We start from the raw sequence: 24461 nt of genomic DNA on the forward strand, positions 1-24461 counted from the left end.
TGTGTATTTAATCATTCTGGACGACCATGTGTAGCCCGTTTTTCTGTGCCTTTATGAGTGAGATGTGGACCCTTCCGTCTTCCTAGATGATAATAGCCATGTTGCACCATTACCTATGACCTGCATTTCGTTTTAAGAGATAAGCGTGAAATGAGTCAGAGATAGTCCACCTAAAACCGATGTTTATTATAACAGAATGTATGAGGGACGTTTAGTAACTAATGCAAGATTTTTTTCTGAAAGCAGGTTGGTTACATTCGGGATTCCAATGCAATCATGTTACTCCCCACTCTTTTGGCTATAAAACCTTGTTTTTCGACATAATCTCCTTTCGATGCGTCGGCCTTTGCCGCCTTACATGTACGACCTATATGCCCGCATGGAGCCACTCTGCTTGTCGAGGTCGGAGACAACGTCTTGCTGCGTCAGTAACCTTCTCATCATCCACGTACTGCTTCCCGCGGAATGCCTCACTCCTTGAGCGTAACACGCGGAAGTCAGAAGGTGTGAGATGCGAGTTTTAAGGCGGATAAGGAAGAACAGTGCAATGCAGTTTTGTGAGTTCCTCTCTGGTGTGCAGACTTGTGTGAGGCCTTGCGTTGTCTTGGAGAAGGAGAAGTGTGTATTTTTGTTGCGAGGAATACGCTGGAGTCGTTTCTTCAATCTCCTCAGCGTAGCGCAATACACTTTACAGTTGATCGCTGCATCATAAGGGGGCGCATGAAACAGAATAACCACTTCAGATTCCCAGGAGACCATCGGCATGATTTTGGCGGTTCGATGTGATGAACCCCTATTTCATAACCTTTGACGATGTTCTACAAAAAGCTGTCACGAGCAGCCTCGCAACGCGCAAGCAGTACCGTACAAATAGTCATTAGTAGCTCTTTACTGTCTTCGGTCAGGCGGAGAGGAACGCAGATGGCACACATCTTTGAGTACAGCAACTGGTGGACGAGTATGTTAGCACTAGCAACAGAGACGTCCAGTTGAGCAACGAGGTGTGTGATTGTGATCTTCCGATCACCTCGAATGAGAGTTTCAGGACGTTACAACATTGCAGTGCTCACAGTTGTGTGCGTCCGGCCGGTAAGCGGTAGATCGGACGGATGCAATTATGACAGGCGTCTCCTCCGACGAGTCACTGCGCCAGTTCACGGTAGACATACTGCAAGCGTCGGTGAATATCTGCGATGCTCTGGTTTTCCGCCAATGACAACTCTCCGCTTGGAACGCACTTCCGTTACAGACGCCTTTTTGAAGGCTACGTATAACGCCACCACCAATCGGAACTTCACGAAACTATAGGAGCTGAAGCGAAAATATTCGACGGCGTCCACAAAAAATCCCACGAATTTATCCCAGCAAAAAAGCGTGTTGCATTTCGTATTGAACGCCCCTCGCAAGTTCCTTCTGTCTTTGTTTAAGAGACGTCTGTTAAACGTAGAATACTGCACTAGTAGTCAGCAGTGGAAGGCTCTGGTATGGTTACAAGAGAGGGACAAGGCCCTGTAGTGTGTAGTATATTGCAAGTCAAAATTTGGGGTAATATATATCAAGGCGAATGAATTACAGTATTTTGTAACAACAGAAGAAATTATCCACTGACGATGCTGCTGTACTGCTGTTGTGTTCTTCAGCGCGAAACTGGTTGTATACGCCTCCCCGTCCTGAGATTTCCTGTTCAACGATTACGATATTCTCCTGAGTGGTCGTCGCCCTATTTCGATGGAGATTTACTTTACTTATACGGCGGATTGTTGTCAACATTAAACCGTACAGTAGAGCTGCATGCCCTCCAAAATACTACGGCTGACGGCTGTAACTACAGCCGTGTTGCAGTACCGACATAGAAAGGCATTGTTGGATACCGTTACAATGCCACATAAGTCAGTCATGTAGACGCCTTTGAGACTACCGAAAAGGCTGCTACCTCTCTGCAGGAAACACCTGTTAGTCTAGTCTCCTAGTTAGCCTATGTGTACCGCTGAGGAACGCAAGCTATTCTCCTGCGGCCAACTGTGTGGTTGAGGTTACCCACTGGAAAGAATAATTCAAGCACTTACACGGAAATCTGGTAGAACCAAAACATTGTTTCAGTCTAGTGCAGGGAATATATGGACATACCTTAAATGTGGATACGCGCAGAAAGAGGAGGAATAAGTCATTGTTGTCCAATTACAACAGACGTTAGCTATAATGATTTAGATAGAGACCGCTCTCTTTTTTCTTTTCTTTTTTTTAAAAAAGCAGATTTGTGCGTTACCCAAGTACATTTCATTACTTTCGTTACGTCATAAGTTAATCCGTATTTCGCATCTTAATTACTTTTTTGTGTGATTGTAGGGCATTAGATTTGTTTTGGTTGGGTAGTCTGTCTCCATTTTTTCCGACGCTTTTCCCACTCGAATTTAGTGAACTCCTCACTGTACGCGCCTCAAAAAAAAAAAAAAAAAAAAAAAAAAAAAAAAAAAAAAAAAAAAAAAAAAAACGGGCGGCTTAGCTCCTAACTCTGACAAAATTACAGGTAATTTTAATGCCGTTAATCGATACAATTACGAATACAAGTACAAGTACAATCGGTTCACAACTTAAAACAAAAAAACTAAACTCTGCCCGAACAGACCATGAGGGCTCAATGATGTGCCGACCGCCCTCCGTGTCATCCGCAGCCCACAGGCGTCACTGGATGCGGATATGGAGGGGCATGTGGTCAACACACCGCTCTCCCGGCAGTATGTCAGTTTCCGAGACCGGAGCCGCTACTTCTCAATCAAGTAGCTCCTCAGTTTGCCTCAAATGGGCTGAGTGCACCCCGTCGCCAACAGCGCCCGGCAGACCAAATAGTCACCATCCAAGTGCTAGCCCAACCCGACAGGGCTTAACTTCGGTGATCTGACGGCAACCGATGTTACCACTGCGGCAAGGACGTTGCCTTTAACAACTTAGCTAGATCCAAATTAAAAAGGAATCGTATTACCAAACTGATATACGGATATACATGGACACACACACGCACACACGCACACACTCACACACACACACTTCTGAATGCACACTCGCATACGTTATTCTTCTTATTTGATCATAAAATGACAGTGACTCCGACAATCGTCATTAGAATCGTTTGATTACAAAGAAATAAAACAGTACTTTTGAAGTTAAGTGTAGTCGCAGGCATGAAATAAGGTTGTAAAACGTATCTGTTATATCAGTAGCCGGCCGGGGTGGCCGAGCTGTTCTAGGCGCTACAATCTGGAACCGCGCGACCGCTACGGTCACAGGTTCGAATCCTGCCTCGGGCATGGATGTGTGTGATGTTCTTAGGTTAGTTAGGTTTAAGTAGTTCTAAGTTCTAGGGGACTGATGACCTCAGAAGTTAAGTCCCATAGTGTTCAGAGCCATTTTTTTGTTATATCAGTATCGTTAAAAAATGTTATTAACTCAATGAGTGTTAACTCAGTTTTCTTGTGCCACAATCGCTACGATAATTGCAGCTATGCTTGTTATATCGGTTGTTATTTGCAACGGTTTTTACGTGTACATCACAATAAATATTAGCTGTAAGTCGTTGACTGGTAATATTTTGGATGCACGGTGTTCTACTTTCGTAGTTAGTCTGAGTTCTAGCTACTCTGCGTTACTCGATAATTGTAACACGTAAAGCAGACCCCCCCGAGAAGAATTAAGCTAATGACATCAATATCAATACTCGTACCTTTGTTAACAAATTGTTGATGCAAGACCTCTGTAATTTGAAGATCCTCTACTCGTATCAATATCCAGGCACGTATTTTAATTTGGGTTATTACAACGAGCGATCGAACGATTGTGTTTGGGTGCTTTGCTGCAGCGTATGCGCAACGTAGCGCTACTCTGATGCGGCTATAAAAGCACCGGCATGTAGGCAAGCGATTGTGTGGCTTTCGCGTCTTTCAGACGTGCGTGCGGTAGATGCAGCAAAGTGAGCTACGACGCCGTTATTACCAAATGCGTCCAAACAGGACCATAGTGTTGTTATTCTTCCTTGGCTGCCGAAAGACACACACCGGCACACATCCATCGGATAATGAAGGATTTGTACGGGGCAGCATGTCTGTCGAAAACCACCGTTGTGGAATGGTGCTACTTCATGATAACGAACGTCCCCAACCGATAATGTCGTAAAGCAGAAATTACGCCATCTGAGGTGGGAGACACTCGATCATCCGTCCTATAGTCCTGATCTCTCCCAATGCGAGTTTGACGCCTTCGGTCCTTAAAAAAAGCCTTGAAGAGTCTTCGATTCCAATCGGAAGACGATGTACATCAGGCAGTTATGGACTTCTTCACTTAGCAGGACACGATGATTTACCAAACGGGTATTTTCAACCTGGTGAGTCGATGGGATGATTACGTCAATGCTCACGGCGGTTTTTCCTGAGTGACGTGCCGATTCTGAACTGTAAGGCCTTCGAACTGGAACTCTTTGACCACCCCTTATATTAAACTTCCTGGCAGATTAAAACTGCGTGCCGGACCGAGACTCGAATTCGGGACCTTTGCCTTTCGTGGGCAAGTGCTCTACCATCTGAGGTACCCAATCAGGATTCACGCCCCGTCCTCACGGTTTTACTTCCGCCAGTACCTCGTCTTCTACTTTCCAAACTTCACAGAAGCTGTCCTGCGAACCTTACAGAACTAGCACTCCTGGAAGAAAGGATATTGCGGAGATATGGCTTAGCCACAGTTTGCAAAGTAGGAGACGAGGTACTGGTGGAAGTAAAGCTGTGAGGACGGGGCGTGAGTCGTGCTTGGGTAGCTCAGATGGTAGAGCACTTCCCCGCGAAAGGCAAAGATCCCGAGTTCGAGTCTCGATCCGGCACACAGTTTTAATATGCGAGGAAGTTTCATATCAGCGCACACTCCGCTGCAGAGTGAAAATCTCATTCTGGACCCGTTATGTTAGTTCCACGTCAGTGAAAATTCGTTATGACTGGGTGGCGTGTCGACTCAGCATGACAGAGAAAGCTTTCAAGGAAAGAAGATTTGGCTTCAACGTCCCGTCTACAGCGAACTCATCAGCAAGGAAGCAAAAGCTATCAAGATGGCAAAGAGCTTTAAATTGGCCTACAAAAGCCACCTAAGCTACAGCGAATGCGCCTCTCGCGTGCTTTTGGCTAAAATCGTCCTTGAATATTAAAAACCTCTTGCTCGTGCACTTACCAAATATAAAATTGAGGTTTGTGTAAATTTCACTTCAAAGTATTGTGAATTCTGAGAGAATAAATTTAACACAAACAGTCACCGTTTTGTCTAGCCTTCTGAAAATCAAACTGCTGCACTTGTAGTGGTTAAGTGTGGATCGAATTGTAAATGTAATGAATTTGACGAGAAATTTAAAAAGAATAATGTTAAGCCAGTGGCGTAACAGAGCGAGAGCGTACCGAAACTCTCACGCGATGTGCATGCAGTGTGCTTTAGTGACTTCTGTTGGTCACTTTGAGGCAGCTTCCCAGTTTGACAGACCACAAGTGTCCTGGATTAAATTGTTCGCCTCCACTACTCCTGCATCACTGTAGTACCTTGTAAACTGTCGTTTACAACCTGTATACTTCTCTTGTCTGAAATATGTCAACTTACTGGTTTTGTGTTGCAGAAAAAACACCTACTCAAAGGAATAGCACCATCCATTATAAAAGTACTTTAGAATATAACGAGCCGTCTGTAGATAGTATTTCAGTAGTTTTTAAAATTATTTTTACTACCCTGGAGATTTCAAAGTGACTCGTGAAGATAAAATATTTTTATGACTGCGTAATTTACTCCTTTCTGTGGCACTCCAAATCTCATTAATGTATGGACAATAAGAACGGAAGATGAAGATGGGGGTGCTCAGATTAAAAGGAATATACGACAGGGGTGAAATTTTTCGCCTTTGCTGTTCATTCTGCGTGGTCATCAGAAACAGTCTGCAAAATTGTAAGAGTGTTGCAGGGTAGGATGCGCTGAGAAATAATCGTTAAGAAAAGAATTCAATATATTGAGCATAAGTTAGCCTATCAGGCCATTGCGCTCGAAGATTCAAGCGGCTGGCCGGAGTCGGTGTCGCCAAACCTGTTCTCCGTTTCGCTTCCTAAAACCGAACAAGGGAGCAATGGAGCAATACAAAAATCGGACACGGGACAGTAGTAAGTATAAAACTAGACCTAAAGTCTGAGTAGTCCCTTTGGTGTATCATCTTCGCTATGATGATGATGCTTGGTTTGTGGGACGCTCAACTGCGCGCTTATCAGCGCCCGTACAAATCCACAACCTTTGCTCAGTCCAATCGCGGCACTTTCATGAATGACGATGAAATGATAAGGAGAACACAAACACCCCGTCATCTCGAAACAGGGGAACATCCCTGACCTCGCCGGAATCTAACCTGGGACCCCGTGCTCTTTTTTTTTTTAATCTCATTTTGTTCGTTATAGTTCGTTGCAATTGTTCGAGGCGGACGTCCCCTGACGCCCGTTGAAGTTCGTTATTGACCCAGTCACTCAGTTTTTTTATTACAGAGGGTAGCTAACCGTCTGACCGAACACGCTGAGCTACCGTGCCGGCGTGCTCGGCAAGCGAGAACGCGACCGCGAGACCACGAGCTGCGGACACCACGAAGGAGCTCTCCGTCAGAGCCGAGCCATAACGAACAGCACAAGGGTTCGCTGGTTGAAAAACTCGTTTTTACCGCCTTCTTTTATGATTGCGAAACTAGGATCCTCAAGGCCAGAGACAAGCAGCAAATTGACGCATTTGAGGTATGCTACTGGCACAGGATACTGCACATAAAACTGACCGAAAGAAGTGATGTGTCGGCAGCTGGGCCAACACCTTGTAGATAGAGGTGGCTTAAAGGGCACGCGAGACTAACGCAGACGGGCGTGAAGTACTGGAACAGGATACGTAATTAATGCTATGAAGAAAAGAACGGAGCTTCTCATATACTTATCTTTAATGTCTTCTTGTACATCTCTATGGTGAACACAAGTGAGACTCTAATTACAATCACTGTAAGGCTAATGGCGCCTTGCTAGTTCGTAGCCATTAACTTAGCTGAAGGCTATTCTGTCTCTCGGCTAATGAGAGAGAAAGGCTTAGTACGTCTAGTCGCTAGCTCTGTCGTCCGTACAACTGGGCTGAGTTCGAGTCAGTCTCTCGAGACCTGCCTTGTGGTGGCGCTAGGTTTACGATCACACAGTGGCGACACGCGGGTCCGACATGTACTACAGGACCGCGGCCGATTTAAGCTACCACCTAGCACGTGTGGTGTCTGGCTGTGACACCACAAGAAGTACTAATTTGTCCAGTGTTGTTTTCCAGTTTTTTAGTCGTGTTGTGAGACGACATGGAGAAAAATGATCGTGGAAGGAGAGATCGAGGGCCATAGAGAGAGGAGGAGAACAGCGAGTACGTGGATGCATCAGATCAAAAAAGAGCTCTGAGAGAAACTCGTAAACGTCTGCGATGGTGACGTCTGGCTCATGGGTCACGATGCTCAGCCATGAACACAACGAATTTTGATGACGACCATTATGATAACGGACTGAATGATCAGATTAGTGACTACTGAATATGGACAGAGGGTAAACCGAAGAAAGACGAAAGTAATGAAGAATGGGGAAAATGATATCAACGATAAAATTAACATTAAAGTTGCTGATCACGAAGTAGGCGAAGGAATTATGCTAACTTGGAAGCAAAATAACACGTGCTGCACGAAGTAAGAATGACATAAAAAGCAGACTAGCACAGGTAAAGAGGACATTTCTAACCGAAAGACGTCTAACAGTTTTAAACGTAGGTGTTAATTTCAGGAAGAAATTTCTGATAATGTACGTTTTGAGCACAGCATTGTACGTTAGCAAACCAAGGACTGCGGGGAAACCTAGAAGAAGAGAATCGCAAAGTTTGAGAAGTGATGTTACAGAAGAGTGTTGACAATTAAGTGGACAGATAAGGTAAGAAATGAGAAGGTTCTCTGCAGAATCGGCGAGGAAACAGAGATAGGATGGTAGGTGTGGTGTCACCGCCAGACACCACACTTGTTAGGTGGTAGCCTTTAAATCGGCCGCGGTCCGTTAGTATACGTCGGACCCGCGTGTCGCCACTATCAGTGATTGCAGACCGAGCGCCGCCACACGGCAGGTCTAGAGAGACTTCCTAGCACTCGCCCCAGTTGTACAGCCGACTTTGCTAGCGATGGTTCACTGACAAATTACGCTCTCATTTGCCGAGACGATAGTTAGCATAGCCTTCAGCTACGTGATTTGCTACGACCTAGCAAGGCGCCATTACCAGTTACTATTGATGCTGTAAAACATGTACCGTCAAGAGCGATGTTCACCATTTATGGATTAAAGTTAAGTATTCCACAGCTACGTACGTTTTTTGTTAGTCTCATTACCTTGGCCTGTTCCAGACCTCACGCCAGCCTGCGTGAGCTAAAACGCGTGCCTTTCGGCTTCCTCTCATACTGGGTTGGCTGTCTTGCCAATCCACAACAGTAGGACATATATCATGACATCACGGAATATCATCTATAGTACTGGAAGGAGCTGCAAACTGCAGGGGAAGATAGAGATTGGAATACATTCAATAAATTGTTGAGAACTTACGGTGCAAATGCTTCTCTGAAGTGAAAAGGTTGGCGCAAGATTAGTAACTCGCAGGGGGCCACAACCAACCAGACAGAAGACTAGTAACTCCTTATTCTATACGAGGCTGTACTCCGTCTCTAATCACTTCCTCGTCGACGGGTTTGAAACTTTAATCAGTCACACTTTGTTTCCCAGAAGAGGGTTGAAAATGGTCGCCACATAATATTCTCAGTAAACTATTCATAACAACAGTACTTCTACTTAGTGAAGAATTATGTCGAACTGCGCCACAAAACATTGATGGATGAATAAGGGCCCGCATCTCGTGGTCGTGCGGTAGCGTTCTCGCTTCCCACGCCCGGGTTCCCGGGTTCGATTCCCGGCGGGGTCAGGGATTTTCTCTGCCTCGTGATGGCTGGGTGTTGTGTGCTGTCCTTAGGTTAGTTAGGTTTAAGTAGTTCTAAGTTCTAGGGGACTGATGACCATAGATGTTAAGTCCCATAGTAAAAAAAAAAGAAAAAAAAAAGAAAGATGAATAAGGGGGAAAATAATGTTTTAACTCTTTCTCTCCAAAGGCTGGTATTTCTCGTTCTGGGAAATTATCCAAGTTAGCCATTAGAAGATCTGAAACACGTAACTTCTAGTTTACGATCCTGTCAACATGTCAAGTCAAAATATTGTAAACCTCATTTGGTTAATTGGTTTTCTGTCAGATATTTGGTGACAAGAACAAATCATGCTTTTGCAACACTTAAAATGGCATCTACAACAGTTTTCCAAATTAAGCGACAGTCTGCAGAAAAACGATGATATACAAGGAAATTTCGGCTAGTTTTTCACGTATTGAACTAGCTCTAACAAGATTATGTATAATGTTTCCACCACCAGAAATAGGTCATTTTCAGCGTCTGTAAAATGTGGAAGAATATTAATAAACGAGGGGCAATCAAAAAGTTTGCGTTCGATAGCTACACTAACTCCTTCCCTACATGTCGATGCTTATATACCTGCAGTGGCGTCGCGCTTGGTTGCACCTACGCTACAGTAACGCCCTTTTGATCACCCCTTATGCAATAAGAATGAGAGTAAATCCTATCGAACAATAATACTTTCCTTCATTTTGAAGACACTCAAATACTTCGTACATTCGCTGAGTGTCTACAAAGTCTCTCTGAAGTCTGTTAGTTTGTTAAGATGGAAACTAATTAGCTATTGCCTCTCTAAGACGTCTCCTTAAGAATACAGTTAACCGTGTAGAGAAGAGATAGTAATGAGTTAAATAATACGTTAGCTGGACAGTGAAGCGATTAAATGGCACGTTTCACGGAGAGACAGGAAGTGAGATTGATTTAGTATCTTGTGTTGATTTAGTATTTTTTCGCTTTTCTTAGTTAAGCACATATCTTTCTGTTTACTTCATGACAGAAAATAAGAGGTGAAACTTGCCATTGGTTATTAGTACCTATCTTACAATCTTTCATACAAAGATGCCTGGTTGAAAATGATCGTTTAAAAATGAAGATACTAACTTATTCTGTATATTTCGAAGCAGATATAAATTACAGATTTATTACTTGTGAATGCTCAACTACAAGGATAATATTTTGAGAGCGCAGATGCGTGTTATGAAATTTATATCTGGTTTTCGTTCCAGAACGTCTTGCAGGGCCTTTTTAAAATGTCTTGGTATTTTGATACCTATCATAATACGTATGTTCATTAATGTCATTTATCGTTACTAACATTTCTCTTTCCTGAAAACTAGTGTAAAGTGTGGGTATAATACTATAACCAAAACAATGTCTATAAAAGTTCAACTTATCATTAGTACAGAAAGGGGTCAGATGTATGGGTACACACATATTCAACAGTCTGCCAGAGCAATTTCCCTCTCCTGTGGAATGTGATGGGGTTTAAGAGCGGAATAATTATCTGTTGAACAACTCCTTCAGCCTCATTGAACTATACCTTTCGAGAAACATTTGGCTTCATTGGAAATTGCGATGAACCTGTAGTCGAAAGGAGCATAGCCGGTAGTAGCAGCACGTTCTTTCATAAGGTTAATATAACTAGAAGAAGGGGTTTACCAATGCTGTTTGAACAGAACATGTTCCCGATCACGTATTAAATAACTACTTTCAATAAAACCATTTACGACCATGCCATAACTACAGAGTTGGCAGACAACTTCATCGAACTTTATTTTTGTTTGTTTTTCGAGGTAGAGCGGACATTCAAGTTTTGACTCATTGTCAAATGAGGGTATCTTCACCCAAATACTAGGTGAGATGGCATTGGGGCGCAGGATGTATTGGGAGTGTTTGGGAGTCTAGATCAAACATTGTTTAGAAACCAAGCAAACGTTCTGAAACACTAGATCAGAAGTGCAATTTAATTCCTGGTCAGTACATACCAGACAAAAAGAAAAAAAATAAGACCCTAGTTTATATGTAAGTGTAAGTATGTTGGTATATGTGTGTACAGAGTAATGACTACGATATGCACAGGGTATCCATGCTGTAATCGCTAATCGAACTTGATTGAACAGTTCTTAAGCCACTGTAGTCTCATCACGGACGTGTGAGACTGAAGTGTCCACCAATCACTGTGATTCATGTTTCCTTTCCCTAAAGCCATCTCCATCTCAGATGACCTCGATGTCGAAGGAACGATAACTTCAACATTCCTGTCGCAGGACTGTATTCCACAACACGGTCCCTTGAGGCAAGCATTATCACTTGGTCGAAAGGATGCGGCGGCCAGAAAAACCCGACGCATCCATTTAGACACGCTGCTCGGCGGGAACCACTCTGACGACTGGAGAACGAGTAGTTCTAAACTTGTTCCCGGTGGTCGGTGGTCGCGAGCGCGCGCGCTTCCACCGGTTGCCGGCCGCCGCAGCTGGACCAGTACTCCCGGAAGTACTTTCTATCAGGCTCGCCGCCTTTCCTGCCTTTTCTACGCGCTGACACGCGGAGCAAACTAATTGTCCGTGTGCTCCGTACGCGGAATGTCTACCTCGAACTTCCTGCGTGTTTCCAGGATCACTATTCTAGTAACCACCTGTCTTTGTTTCATTATTTTAACTTTCTTCTTCCTTTCCCTGGTGTTTGTCCAGTATTTACACGGTGACGGATGTCAGAGGATGGCCACTGTAATCGTCCCTCCACTCCTCCCCTCAGTCCACCTCGTCCCCCGAACGTATTTTGTATACTCGGTCAATAAATGTTTGCGAATGGTGTAACTCGTGGGACATTGATACTAGCCCGGCATTCAACTAATCGGATATGGGAAACCACCTAAAGACCACATCCAGCCTCTTTGGCACACTGGCCCACGTTGTTAATCTGCCGGGAGGATTGCAACCAGGACCGGCGCTCCTCCCCGAATCTCGGAAGCACCATGCGGCTATCTGGGTAGGTCTCATTACTTTAACGCATATTCTAATTCATTTCGTGAATCCATTTACTAAGACTCTGTCTGAACGGAGCGAGGTGGCGCAGTGGTTAGCACACTGGACTCGCATTCGGGAGGACGACGGTCGAATCCCGCGTCCGGCCATCCTCATTTAGGTTTTCCGTGATTTCCCTAAATCGCTCCAGGCAAATGCCGGGATGGTTCATTTGAAAGGGCACGGCCGACTTCCTTCTCCATCCTTCCCTAATCCGATGAGACCGATGACCTCGCAGTTTGGTCTCTTCCCCAAAACAACCCAATCCAACTCTGCCTGATTAATACTAAAATGACGTGGATCGTAAAATGCCTTGACTGTAAACTTATATCGAATTCTCTTCTACTAACTATACAGCGGACAGGACACAGCAGACAAACTACTAATCTTTGTGAGTCCATCTTTGTACAAGGTGGTTGCAGGACCTTGGCTGTTCAATATAGAACGTCAAATCAAAACTACTCAGCCCAGTCAAATTTTCAGTTTTATTTTATTTGTGCAACTCGTTTCTGCGCTACATTATGCCATCTTCAGTCTCCATGACCGACGTAGGAAGAATCCCACCACTGGTCCAGTCAAAACAGAGGCCAACTTTCAGTGACTGGTGTCCGTAGATTTCTTCTTAGCCCAGCGGACCAAGTGATGATCGAAGGGATCCCTGAATGCTCGACCATATTTTGATTGGACCAGAGATGGGACTGTTCGTACAAGTCGGTCAGGGGGCCTGAAGACGGCGTAATGTAGCGCTGAAACTGGTTGCACAAACAAAATAAAACTTGAAATCTGAATGGCTGAAGGTGTTTTGATTGGATGTTTTAGATTAATAATCGGCCGAACGTGAGGACTTCTACTTTCCACAACCTCCTTGATCTGAGTAATCCTCTCCTACGTCAATTTTAGTAACACAACAATTTTTGTTTTAATATGTGCTGAATAAAAAAAAACTTAACTCCTCCCGAACAGGCCATGAAGGCCCAACGGTACTCATCGGCAGCCGTGTCATCCTCAGCCCATAGACGTCACTGAATGCGGATATGGAGGGGCATGTGGTCAGCACACAGCTCTCCCGGCCGATGTCAGTTTCCGAGACCGGAGCCGCTACTTCTCAATCAAATAGCTCCTTAGTTTGCCCCACAAGGGCTGAATGCACCCCGATTACCAACAGCGCTCGGCAGACCGGGTGGTCACCCATCCAAGTGCTAGCCCAGCCCGACAGCGCTTAACTTCGGTGATCTGACGGGAACCGGTGTTACCACTGCGGAAAGGACGTTGGCAATATGTGATGAATACAGTATGAATTTCCAGTTATTTCAGTTCGATTATGAAATGAGAGAAACTTCAGTTCCCTTTCCTTTATTGTTATTTAGGCGGCATCGGACTAATGACTATTCTCTGTAAGCTCCTTCTGAATTTTTGTACTGGGTACTAGAACTTACTCTACATTTGTACACATTAGTACTATACAGGGTGAGGCAGCTAGTATAGACTACCTCAAATAAATCCAGACTGAATAAATGTATCGATGTGTGCTTTTCACCAAATGTTATAGCTGGCAATATGGAGAATTTCCTGATGTTCACAAGTAGTTTCTGTCGTCTACAGTCGCTGAAATGCGACACTGAATTTTTTGCTAATGGAGATATACACTTTTACCTGTGGCATTAGAAAGAACTACTTCAATGACGTAACATATATAGGACTTGATCGACAGTATTAAGATAATAGAACAGCAAACCACTGTCCCACCGTGAAGAGAAGAGGTTCCACAAACGTCCGTTGTTTTATACCACATGAAATCAAATACGTAACTCAGGTATGGTTCCTGTGTTTATGTGTGCACTTGAAACCAGTCAGTCTGTGTTCTGCAGTTGTTGAAGTTAGATAATTTGACGTAAAGGTATTGAGACATTCACAATGTGTACCACATTCGAAAAAGTGAATATCGTTTATGGAGAAGATCGCTAAATCACTAAGGCTGCGGTGCGGTTGCACGCTGAAGAGTATCCAGATTGTGCCAAACACCCACGATCTCTCTTTACAAACATTATAAAGAAAGGTCTAGAGACTGGAACTGTGGAGAACGAAATATGTCAACGAAAAATAAGAGTAACTGATGAAAGAAATGAAATAATATTTTAGCAGCAGTAACACAGAATCGAAGTTTCACCAAGAGGCATTTCGGACGTGGGAGAAGGTTGAACCAAAGGAGCCTCCTGCGAACGCGACATTCGATCGCATTCATCCTCATCACATTTTGCTGCCTCTCAGGTTCATGGTAATGACCTCCAAAATCCAAAATTGATTAAGATTCTCCGAATCTTATCTACGAAACGTGCAAAATGACACGGCATATATATCAAAAATGTTTTAAGGATGAGGCATCGATTACAAACTCTGGGCAAATTAATCTTCAGAAAGTGCGCTAATCGTTATTTCAAAATCCACGCTGGCTCAAATAATTGTATAATAACAACTCTCTTGGTCTATCAACGTTTGGTGCGTGTTTTTCAAGACCCACATCATTGGTCCCTTTTTTTTGTTGATAGGAATCTAAATACACTCAAGTATCTAGAGTTTCTAAGATAAGCTGCTATCGCCGTTATTGGAAGACATCCCAATGTACTTAGGGAAATCAGTGGGTACCAACATGGCAGATGTCCCTCCCTTTCTGGAAATGTAATGGATGACTCTCTTTGGAGAGCACTGTAACGGTTGTTCAGGAAACGCAAAGTGGTCTGCACACTCACCAAACTTAACACTTCTACACTTTTTATCTACGGTGAAAAGTTAAACGAGTCGTCTATTAGGAAACACGGATGACCCTCGAAGGCATGAAATTTCTCATAACACGGGCCTGTGCTGCCGTTAACTCAGATATTCTACGTGCAGCATTGTTTCTCCAGATAGAGTTTATAGCTTGTGGCAATGCTCAAGGTCAACATTTTGAGCATCTGGTATGACTGCCGTGATAATAAACACGCGAATCGGACCTGATTTTTGTGTTTGCTTACATTTGGGATAATGGGGACGCCGTTTGTGGAACCGATTCTCCATACATAGGGTGTTCGGAAATTCCCGTTACAAACTTGTAGTACTTGTAGAGGGGAGTCAGTACATAATATTTTGAACAGAAATCCACGTCCGACGGTTTAAATTCAGATATTTAACTCATCTATTTCTCCTTTAGGAACTGAATCAGGCGTGAAACAATATAATCATTAGGTAACAATTGGGAACTACGCGTAACGAAACATCCCTTTATCATTTAAGCACATTTGTTTGTATTCACACTTAAACGGTATGTGTTTACGAAACAAAAAAGAACCCATCATACTGCATATATAGAACAGTGCTGATGCCTTACAAAAGCTGCTAGATATGGCGACCACCAATACACACTCTCCGTTCCACCTGACGGCTCTTCAGTTTCTAGTGCAGTGGCCAGAAGTGGTGCCAGCTGATCTTCCTCTGTCGCTACAGGAGTCTCGTAAATTAAACATTGCATAGGACTCCACAAGAAATAGTCCATGTCATCCTGTCTACGCTAGTGCATACTAGGACAAGCAGTTCTGAGACTTTTCTCTTTCAATCACCTAACATGGACGCGTTACACATCTGAAGTGAGACCGTTGTAGAAAGAAAACGGTACGTTTCCGCACATGGGTTCCTATGCAGAATGTTATATACTCACTCCCCACTACAAATCCTAGAAGTCTGTAACGATTCTTTCCGAACACCCTGTATATTCCTTCTGGATATATTTGGGGTGACCTGTCGTGCGCAAGAACCATGCCGAGTTAAGTGTTTGTTTGCATTTGGCATAACAGGGCAGAAGTTTCTGGGATATCTTCTCACTGTGCAACAGGGTTTACGGTTCTATGGATATGGATCACTCTATGGCTACAATCAGAAAAAAACTGAGGTAGTTTACTTTGATTTTTATTCAGAATGTCAACTGATTTTCATGCGAACGTATTAACAATATATCGACCCCGTATGTCAATACATAAAAGCGCTGCCTCCTTAAATAGTTATCTGTCAGTACATTAATGATAGCAGAACTACTTCGAACTTTAGTCCACGCAAAAGGTACGCTAACCAGAGAAAGATATGGGCTCTCTCGGCCTTGTTAAGAAACAGATAAAACGTCATTGGTAGCACTTCCTAGCAGAAACTACACAAAAGAAAAATTTTAAACACGTCATTTGGGAAGTTGGGCGTCAGACATTACTCAGTCCGCAAATAGTGGTTTGGCTGTTGATGTCAGAGCCTCTAGGTCGTGGGGTCCCGTACTCGATTCCAGGGCAGGACAAGGATTTTCTTCACTTGGGGACTAAGTGTTTATGTTGTCCTCATCATCTCAACTAATCTTCAGCGACGCCCAGGTTGCCGACATGGTGTCAAATAGAAAAGTCATCCACCAGGCAGCAGAACAATCGCAGATAGGGTCTCCTGGGCAACAATACGATACGATCATTTCATTTCTCCTATTTCAATTCCACCTGGATATCCAGCTTCTAACAAGTCCTCCAGATCCTTGAACGTCATGCAATCCATTTGGCCTAAACTTCCCTACTGGAATATATGAAAACTACACACAGTGAAATTTGCTACCGGTATCCCGAAAAACTACCTGCTCTCTACATCATGGTCTACCTGCACACCGAGAGTCCACGTCCAGCTGAAACGCTCTTTAGGCCGGCAGTGAGGAACTGAGCCTCCCTGTCTGCGTCGCGTCGACACCACAATACAAATGAGCAGCAACGTCAACATACTGATGCTGAAAGAAGAGCGCCACCAGTGATCGTCATGACGTTCTACGACATGCTCTCTTACCTAGAGTTGGGATTGTATTGTAGGCTACCGTACACCTTAATAAGTAAATGTAGACTACAGTAGTTCTCCTAGTACTATGATCAGTTAAAATCGTAACCGCATTATCTGGACGTTAGGTGTGTTGCATATCTATTGGGTGTTACCTCATTTCGATCCCTTTGTTTCCTTTTGCAGTGAGATTCCCCTAGAAACCAGAAGCACTGAACTGTCTAGAAACTGACTGAGGATATATAAAGGGCCACATAAACTACGGGTCATTGTCGTTCTACATAGGTGTCCTCCTGCCGGTTCACTAAACTAAACTCTACCCGAACAGGCCATGAAGGCCCAACGGTACAGACCGGCCGCTATGTTATCCTCAGACCACAGGCGTCATTGGATGCGGATATGGAGGGGCATGTGGTCAGCACACCGCTCTCCCGGCCGTATGTCAGTTTACGAGACCGGAGCAGCTACTTCTCAGTCAAGTAGCTCCTCAGTTTGTCTCACAAGGGCTGAATGCAGCACGCTTGCCAACACAGCTCGGCAGAGCGGATGGTCACCCATCCAAGTGCTAGCCCAGCCCGACAGCCTTAACTTCGGTGATCTTAATGGAACCGGTGTTACCACTGCGGTAAGGCCGTTGGCCGTCATGTATATTACCAAAACTATATACTATTTATATCAAAATTGAAATAGTCAGTTTTTAACTTAGGTTTATTCGACAATACTTGGGCGAGCTTACATAAAACATGTTTCTGTTATTCATGAACAACTTTCGCACTTATCGGTAATACCAGGAAACTCATGCCTTTGAACGTGATGGACTTTCTATTGAGTACAAAATAGCAACAATAATTACGCAGATTTTTTTATGTTGTGCATGTAAACTGTACTTGCATAAAAAATAATTGTTTTGGTTACATAAAAATGGAGAAGTTACATGGTCAATTAATTTTTGTTACTTATAAAATGCATTTTGTATTTATTAATGATACAAAATACACAATGGACTAACGTTGGACAATGTGCGGTTCTAATTATGTGTAAAACAGAAAGACAAACAAACAAAAAACAAAGAGAAGTCTTCAGCTGGCAGTTATCCTCTCACACATCCATTTATATTTCTTTCCCTACCAATACTACCAACATTAGTGGAAATCCTACCATTTACTATGGCATTTATGAACTATAACAAAATTGTCTGACCGTATTTTTTGGTAGAACGCGAAGGTACTCTTACCTCAACAGGCTGCCCTCACTCTAGTTGTTTAACGTTTAAATTCTAGTTGTCCCTTCTTTTGTGATACATACTCTGTCCCGTGATGAAAAATCCCGCAGGGTGAACTTAAAAAACTGGTTTCTTATTACATAAGTTAGTTCATTTTACATACCCTGTCTTTTAAAAGAATATCTTACATAATACATATAAAATTTTCTAATGTTCGTATATCTTTTACTTAGAAATAATGACAATGATATACAGAATTACATTATGTTATGCTAGGAGGGGAAGGAGAAGCCATGTACAACTTACGTCAACTACATGCTCCTGTCATTTTAGTCAGTATGACAATACATCTTACGTTACACGTACCACATGTTTATCCACACGATTGGACGTTATTTTATTTTATATTTATTTTCAAGTATGCTTTGTCAAGTTGAAGTGAAAGAAGTTTAAATTCCGTGTTTGTAATTTGGTTCTTATGTTTTTCGTTGTAGTTTCTGAAGGACCAGTCATAAGTAAAATTTTGAGTTACACCTGGCAGAAAATAAATTATGAGCACTCCCAACAGTGAAAGTTTTCGTATTACAATTTTTATTCGAGCATCTCCTGTACACCACTGAGAGCGGTCTGCTCTTCTGTCTGCTCAGCTAGTTGCACATTTAGGCCAGGAGTGTAAATGGATCTTTCGATGATGTTTTCTGTGTGCAAATTTCACTGGGCGCAGATTACAGGACACCTGCTTACTCAATTCCTTCAACAACTCTTCAATTTCCCCTTCCTCCTCATACACACGGAACATCTCCATATATCCTACAGCATACATCCCACATATTTGACTCAAGCAAACTTAACCATCCTCTACCTCCTTCAGCCCAATTACCATTCCAGTCACACTGAGGACCCAGTAACAACATACTTCAACAAATTTACATATAAACACACTCCATCCTAACGGAACTTCCATGACTCCCCCTACCAGATAAGGAAATCTGCCGTAACACCTTCTCTTTCTTATGAGGTCTCACTCAATGAAGGAGGGAAATTATACCGCCACATCCCACCCCCAACCTGGCGTGCAAAGGAATGAAATTACGAAAAAGATAAAAATAAATAATTTCTTCGACGGTTCGCTCTGAAGAAAGGAAGTATCAGTAAGTAGTGAAACGGTCCGCGTATTATACGTCAGGAAAAACATCAAACGGCGGTAACTCATTAAACATATAGAACCGGGTAAAAAATGTTTTGCAGTACGATGGCATCATCTCTGTAACTAACAGTCGCATTTACGAGACTGAAACAAACGCAGTGCTGTGAGGGTAAGGAAATACTGCTGGATTGTCTGTCATGGTTACACAGCATCATTTACTGGACGAACTGCCATAGAAGCTAATTCACCATTAGAAGGCTGGAAGCAGGTCTAACTCAAAGGTTCAAAGCGGTTAAATGTTAGCCTTGTTCATAGACTGTGGCAATAACTACAGGTTAACCAAGAATAATCAAGAATTTTCACGCACTGCTTTCGTGTTACACACGCAAATGTCTGCGACAACTTCTCAACCAGGGTGCCTTCTTACTGCAGATATCATGTAGTGGAGTACGCAGAAGGCTTCTTGAGGACAGTATGTACACGACATAACCAACCACATGTGCTACATTGACTGCTAGCGCAAAGGTTAGGATTCACAGGAGTCCTCTCATGTAGTCTTGAAGATCATGAAACTGTGGGACTATTCCATTCGCGATGAATTAAAGTAACCTTTAATATCCACCATCCATGCTTGCTCCTCAGATTCGGTCTCAGTGAGAGCAACTGTTTAAATACACAGAAAAACAAAGAAAGAAAGACGCACCACGAAGGTATTATCCGAATGGGACAAAATCGGTAGGTATAAAGTACATGTACATTATCATTTCAGAAAAATTCAGCAAGTCAGTAATACGGTGGTCTATATCTGACCCTTATGTAAGCAGTTATTTGGCTTGTAATTGATTATAGAGTTGTTTGATTCCCTCCTGAAGCACATAGTGTCGAATTCTGACCAACTGACGCGCTATATCGTCGACATCTCGAACTGGTTGGAGGGCTCTGCACATAATGCTCCAAAGTTCTCGGTTGGGGAGAGATTCGGCGACCTCGTTGGCTAAGGTGGGGTTTGCAAGCACGAAGACAAGCAGTAGAAACTCTTGCCGTCGATGTACCGCTGTACTGTAAGGGCGCCCTGGATGACAACCAAAGGTACCCTGCTATGAAAAGCAATGGCATCCCTGGTTTTCGGGCAGTATGGCGGGCTACAGCCAGGTTGGTGACCCACTGCTGTGTGGGGCTTCTTCAGGCATATGTCTACCGATCAACGGGACTCAATGGCACTTATCACTGGAGACAATTCTAATCCCGTCAATGAGATTCCAGCCCGGAGATCTGTCTGGAGACGTCCTAGACAGCAGAACCCCTTTGGCTCTCATCCACGGTACCCTTACAGTACAGCAGCACATAGACGGCGAGGGTTTCTGCTGCTTGTCTTCGTGCTTGCTAAACACTACCTTAGCCAGTAAGGTCGCCGGGTCTCTCTCCAGTTGAGAGCGTTTGGAACATTATGGTTAGGGCCCTCCAACCAGCTCGTGATAATGACGGCCTAACGGGCCAATTGCACAGAATTTGGCACTATATCCCTCAGGAGGACATACAACAACTGTACCTATCAATGCCAAGCCAAATAACTGTTTACATGGGGACCAGCTGTGGACCAACGTGTTATTGACTTGCTCAATTTGTGAAGCTTTTACTCGTAAGTAAATCATCCGGTTATTCTAAAATTGCAATCATTTGTTTGTCTGTATGTGTACATCATATCGACCGATTTCCGTCCCCTTCGTGGTGTGCCATTTGTTCGTCTTAAATTGTATAATGACTTTGTTTTACTATGGAATTCTCAGAGACCACACTTCACCGTTTTCATAAATAACTTCACTCATCGCTGTGCGTGTTGTATTGCTGCTCTTTGGAGGCACACTCCTTTTTGAAATTAGTTATACTATACCAAACGGACACATCCATATAGCATGTCCCAAACGAGTTCTAAGTGTAAAAATTGGCTCAAATGGCTGTGAGCACTATGGGACTTAACATCTGAGCTCATCATTCTCCTAGACCTTAGAACCACTTAAACCTAACTAACCTAAGGACATAACACACATCCATGCCCGAAGCAGGATTCGAACCTGCGACCGTAGCAGTCGCGCGGTTCTGGACTGAAGCGCCTAGAACCGCTCGGTCACACCGGCCGGCTCTAAGTAAATTATATGTTTGTCTAGAACGGAGGTGTACTGACTTGCTGGTACCGCGGGCAGAGAAAACTTTACTGTGATTATGTAAGGGTTACAAGTTCAAAAATATCGTGCCTTGAGACAAGCTATTATTCATAATTGCGGATCACCCTGCCCGATTTACAGCTACATTTGGCTCAAACAACTATCATCTAAAAGGGACCGCTCTCTCCATTTCGAGGGGAGGGTGGAATGAAAGGCGATTAAAAAACCGAAAAATTACGAAACGAACGGTGAGGGATTGGTAGCCATCAGACCAATGGGGGGCCGTATCCCTGCTGTGCATCCCTGGTCTAGAAGTAATGAATGGTTGTAATTAAAGTGAAGTTACCGGTGTGGGCTTTAATTATCGTATTTCAGCTAAACTTGATACATATTCTAATGCGTTAATGTGCAACCGATTTACGCTGGAAAAAAATAGTTCCAATTTTGGTCACCTGGTGCAAATCGAGAGCTGTGAATGCAAGAAACACATATAGAAATGTTCGTATATGTAGTGGATTATGAACGGGCCAGGGGGCAGAAAAGGTTATACAAGTGAGAAAGGCATAATGTTGATCTTATTATTAACTGCCATTACACAATTTGTTCGCTATGAACGCTGGAGAGATTTGCAACTCGTAACCAAAATTGAAATTACTTTTTGCGGCTTAAATCGGTTCCGCATTAACACCAGTTGCACTTTAATTGTAACCACCCGGTTAGCTGTACTTAAATTATAACTACCCAGTATGAATCTATGTTTCACGTATGCCTTCTCTCATATTCAGCTCGTTTCTTTCGTCTCATCATATTTTAAGTTACTAAAACTGTTTATTATTTGAAAAAGTTTGTCTCTCTGTGTTGCCAAGGTATTCCCTGAAATATATGAAATGGGTTGCAGCAGACTGTCTATCGTGCAAGCTGCAGTAGTCGGAGAGCGATTCAGAATTCTTTTATATAAATTGGTGACAATTTTGAGTGGCACAGAAATTCATTTACAGGAAAGACCGCTTTGATAAACCCGTCCTGGAAAACATGTCTAATGCCACGACGACGCTTAGTCTTTAAAGAAGCAGCACTCGCTCTTCTAGACATGGATGAACCACTCCGGTAATCGGTGAAAGCCAACTAGGTAAACAATGTGAAATGAAAATGCTCAAAAAAAGTTTTGCACCACTCTCATTATTTCATAGTTTGTGTAAGTTTTATCGGAACCATTCTCACTTTTAATGACTGGAAACCATTGCTTAGAACCATCTGTTTAATAGAAGAAAAAGTGAAGCTGGCTCTCAGCGCAGTTCAGTGAGTCCGTGTGCCTTCAGAAGTGAACGGGATAATGGTACGTAATCTTAACTTCGTGTTTTTTACACTGATATTTTGTTAACATTTTGATAAATGATGCCGTGGAGAAACATTTAATTCATGATTCACGACTGAAACAATGGTTACTGCAATTTATTTCCAGCACTGCAAACGTTTTTTTAGGATTCTGAGATGCTTTACTGAAATAGGAAAAATCTGCCGAGGCGTGAAACACGACAAGCCATTAACCGCGCCGCGCCCAGCGACCGAACTGTGTGGCGACTGTGTGGGAAAGCGCTCTGTCAGCAGGAGGCCGGGGCATTCTCATGTCCTGTAGAGTGCTTCCAGGGAAACCGTCTTACGCTTTTCGAAAGAAACACGGCTTGCGGAAAATAACGGCCTAGCCTCGTGCACAACTTTCTACTTTCAGTGGCCCTCTGTTGCGAGACTAATTGCTGGCCCCGAAAACGCGCGATTGGTAAACAATTTGGCGACTTCACGGAGACAGAGCTGCAGCGGCAGTTTTTTCGAAGCACAATAGTGTGCAGCTTAATTCGGACAAGCTCATATTTTACAAGGAACTGAAGCTGATTAGCTGTAACCAATTTTATCCCCCCCTCTCCCCCCAGTTGTTAGACTCTCGGCGGAATGTTGTTGCCTTGGCCATGAACGCCAATTGTCGGTCTTCTCCAGTTCAGATGAGTACTTGTTTGTTCTTGACAGGAAAACTTTGTGTTAAATGGACATTTCACCTAAGAAACGGGTAAAAATAGTTGCTCGTCATGAACACACATCTATGATCATTTGAGACTTTGCCTCTGTTATTGGCGTGGGAAATTCTAATGTTTCAACCCTTATTATGCCATGTAGTGATACTGCTTCATTGTGGCAGATGTGGACGAAAACGAAAAACCAATCTTAGAACTGACAAAACTCTACTTAGAAACAATAGAATCCATCCTTACGAGGCAAGTAAGACGTCCGGAGAGATTTATTGGCTACATAGGTTCAAACTGTCTCTTCAACTATATTTCGTGGGCTTCTTGATTATGGGCGGGAGGCACAAAGCCAAAAAGAAGCATTTTTTAATGTCATGGAGGAAAAACGGTTGACATGGGACAAAATATATAAACCTAGGATAGCCAGTGACTGGAAAGTGTAATTTTCAGTGATGAGTCACATTTTATTGTTCAAGGGTTCAGAGCAAAGGTTGTCAGGCGAGGGATCAATGAGGCAGTGAGAGCTGAGCATATCGAACAGACAGTAAAATGCCCTCCCAAGAAAATGTTTTGGGCCTTCTTCACAGCAGGTGGCACTGGAGCACTAGTTCCGGTTGATGGAATGATTAATTCAAAGAAATACATGGAAATTCTTGGGCACAGAATTGTGCCATTCCTACAGACGTGCCGGCCGGAGTGGCCGTGCGTTTCTAGGCGCTACAGTCTGGAACCGCGTGACCGCTACGGTCGCAGGTTCGAATCCTGCCTCGGGCATGGATGTGTGTGATGTCCATAGGTTAGTTAGGTTTAAGTAGTTCTAAGTTCTAGGGGACTGATAACCACAGCAGTTAAGTCCCATAGTGCTCAGAGCCATTTGAACCATTTGAACCTACAGACGTTTGCAGATGGTTGAGAAACATTTCAGTGTGATCTAGCCTCGTGTCACACTTTTCAGGCAGTCAAGACGTTCATTGAAGAAAACAACATTAATGTGTTTCAGTGGCCCGGTAATTTAC

General features: G+C 43.4%; 1 protein-coding gene and 1 pseudogene across 1 annotated transcript in view; one reads left to right on the forward strand and one right to left on the reverse strand.

Moving 5' to 3' along the window:
- LOC126260446 (spidroin-2-like) overlaps positions 1-24461 on the forward strand; it is a 179597-nt gene that overhangs the window by 19126 nt on the left and 136010 nt on the right. The gene's annotated exons all lie outside the window — the stretch shown is intronic.
- LOC126261037 (5S ribosomal RNA) lies at positions 13229-13346 on the reverse strand (annotated as a pseudogene).

This window comes from Schistocerca nitens, chromosome 5, assembly GCF_023898315.1.
Source record: "Schistocerca nitens isolate TAMUIC-IGC-003100 chromosome 5, iqSchNite1.1, whole genome shotgun sequence".
Lineage (NCBI taxonomy): Eukaryota > Metazoa > Arthropoda > Insecta > Orthoptera > Acrididae > Schistocerca > Schistocerca nitens.